General features: G+C 38.7%; 1 pseudogene; it reads left to right on the top strand.

Annotated features, from left to right (window-relative positions):
• LOC114211857 (peroxiredoxin-1 pseudogene) lies at window positions 1-603 on the top strand (annotated as a pseudogene).
• Window positions 604-3244: the final 2641 nt, after the last annotated feature.

Genomic DNA, 3244 nt, shown 5'->3' on the forward strand with positions numbered 1-3244 from the left:
AAGATGTCTTCGGGAAATGCCAAAATTGGGCATCCTGCCCCCAAATTCAAAGCCACGGCTATTATACCAGATGGCCAGTTCAAAGATCTCAGCCTATCTGACTACAAGGGAAAATACATTGTGTTCTTCTTTTACCCTCTTGACTTCACCTTTGTGTGCCCCACAGAGATCATTGCTTTCAGTGACAGGGCAGAAGAATTTAAGAAACTCAACTGTCAAGTGATTGGTGCTTCTGTGGATTCTCATTTCTGTCACCTGGCATGGATCAACACACCCAAGAAACAAGGAGGACTGGGACCCATGAACATTCCCTTGGTATCAGACCCCAAGCGTACCATTGCTCAGGACTATGGAGTCTTAAAGGCTGATGAAGGCATCTCCTCCAGGGACCTCTTTATCATTGATGATAAAGGTATCCTTAGGCAGATCACGGTAAATGACCTTCCTGTAGGCCGCTCTGTGGATGAGACTCTGTGACTGGTTCAGGCCTTCCAGTTTACTGACAAGCATGGGGAAGTGTGCCCAGCTGGCTGGAAGCCTGGCAGTGATACCATCAAGCCTGATGTCCAGAAGAGCAAAGAATATTTTTCTAAGCAGAAGTGAGCACCGGGTCGTTTTAGGGCTGGGCTGCAGTGGGTGGCCATGAAAACAAAATCTCTCTTGTATTATTGTCATGCTTAGAACATAAGACTTTAGACTCTGCAGATGTGGTATGGGGACAGGACAGACCTTTTCTGCAGGGGTGGGGAGGCCAGCCTTTCTTCTCTGGAGAGAAGGGCCTGAGCTGTTATGGGGCAGGCCAACTGTTATGTACAGTAGCAGGGCATCACGTTTTGTCTTTTGTTTCTATTAAACTTGAACCAAGAAAAAAAAAAACAACATGAAACTATAAAGCTCTCTGACAAAGACAATAATAATATAGACAAATGTTGAATACCGTGAAACTATAACAGAAGTGTATACATCACTTTAGGAGTTAAAAGTCAAAAGTATAAAAGAAACTATAACTGTAAAATACGTTAATGGATACACAACATAAAAAGCAATAATAGACAAATGGGACTACATCAAGCTAAAGAGCTTCTGCACAGCAAAGGAAACAACAGATTGAAAAGGCATGGGATAGGAGAAAAGGTTTGCAAACCATATTATCTCATAGGGGTTAATGTCCAAAATGTGTAAGAATCTGCTACAACTTAATAGCAAAACAAACAAACAAAAACAAATTATCTGAATAAAAAAAAAAATGGACAAAGGCATTTCTCCAAAGAAGACATGCAGATAGTCAACAGATATATGAAAAGATTCCTGACATCATTACTTATCAGTAAAATGCAAATCCAAATTACACTGAGTTACCACCTCATACCTGTTAGAATGACCACTATGAAAAACAAAACAGAAACACGCAGAAAATAGCAAATACTGATGAGGATATGGAAAAATTTGAACCCTTATGATTGGTGGTGAGAATATAAAATTATGAATTATGAAACCACATGGAAAACAGGGTTTTCTCAAAAAATTAAAAATTGAAATACCAAATGATCCAACAATCCTACTTCTGGGTATTTATCAAATATAATTGAAGTCAGGATCTTGCACAGATATTAGTACTCTCATGTTTAATACAGTAATATTCACAATAGCCAGGTTATGGAAACAACTTAAATATCCATTGATGGATGAATATATAAAGAAAATGTGGTATATATACACAGTGAAATATTATTCATCCATAAAAAGAATGAAATCTTGTTGTATTAATCAGGGTTCTTCAGAGAAATAGAACCGAAGAGACTTATTATAAGGAATTGGCTCACACAATTTTGTAGGCTAAGAAGTCCCAAGATATACATCCAGCAAGCTGGAGATAGAGGAGAGCTGATGATATATTTCCAGTCCAAACTGAAATGCCTAAGAACCATGAGAGCTGAGATTGTAAATTTCACCCAGAAAGCTGGGAGCCTCAGACCTGAGAAGAGCCAATTTTTCATTTGGAGTCTGAAGTCAGGAAAGGACTTATCTCCCAGATCCAGCAGCCAGCCAGGAAGAGTCCCCATTCATTCAGGCTTTTTGTTCTATTTAGGTCTTCAACCTATTGTATGGGGCCCACTGTATTAGGGAGGGCCTTTGCCTTATTCTGTCTACTGATTCAAATGTTAATCACATCCAGAAACACATTCACAGATACATACAGTCAAGGTGACACATAAAATTAACCATCACACCTGTCACATACTACAACATGGATGAATCTTGAGGATGTTATGCTAAGTAGAATAAGCCAGTCATAGAAGCTGATAATTCATGATTCCTTTGCCTTATTCTGTCTACTGATTCAAATGTTAATCACATCCAGAAACACATTCACAGATACATACAGTCAAGGTGACACATAAAATTAACCATCACACCTGTCACATACTACAACATGGATGAATCTTGAGGATGTTATGCTAAGTAGAATAAGCCAGTCATAGAAGCTGATAATTCATGATTCCACTGATAGGAGGTATCTCAAGTCATAAAAATCGTTGAAGCAGAAGGTAGAACAGTGTTTGCCAGAAGTTGGGTGGAGGGGAAAATTAGAAGTTGCTGCTTAACAGGTATACAGTTTTAGTCATGCAAGATGAAGAAGTTCTAGAGATCCACCTACTGTACAAAGTTGTGCCTATAGTTAACAATACTGTTCTATACACTTAAAAATTTGTTAAGAGGGTAGATCTCATGTTATGTGTTTTTCTTACCACCATTAAAAAAAAAGAGACGTGATATGAATGAGTTTTGTAGTAACTATCTACTCGTGTAGATTATTGAAGTTCCAGTTATGTTAAATCATCAAAGTAAAGCCCATGAACCACCTCTAAAATATCTGCAAAGACCCTTTCCAAGTAAGGTCACATCCTGAGGTAGTGGGAGTTAGGGTCTTATCATATCTTTTGGAGGGGGCACATTTCAATTTATTTCGAGTTCAATTTGTCATTTTTTCATTACAAAATTGTTTTTAAGACCACTGTTATGGACAGAACTGTGTCCTTCCAAAACTCATATGTTAAAGCCCTAACCCCCAATGTGCCTGTGTTTGAAGATAGGGCCTTTATGGAGGGAATGAAAGTTAACTAAGATCAGAAGACGAGGACCTTAGTGTGATAGGACTTGCTTCTTTATGAGAGGGGGGGAAGGATTTGAGCACTCTCTCGCTCTTCACACATGCACAGAGGAAGGGCCATACGAAGACACA

The sequence above is a fragment of the Eumetopias jubatus genome, unplaced genomic scaffold (assembly GCF_037043125.1).
Source record: "Eumetopias jubatus isolate StellerSeaLion01/CBP00866 unplaced genomic scaffold, mEumJub1_p1.0 scaffold_3, whole genome shotgun sequence".
NCBI classification, from domain to species: Eukaryota; Metazoa; Chordata; class Mammalia; order Carnivora; family Otariidae; genus Eumetopias; species Eumetopias jubatus.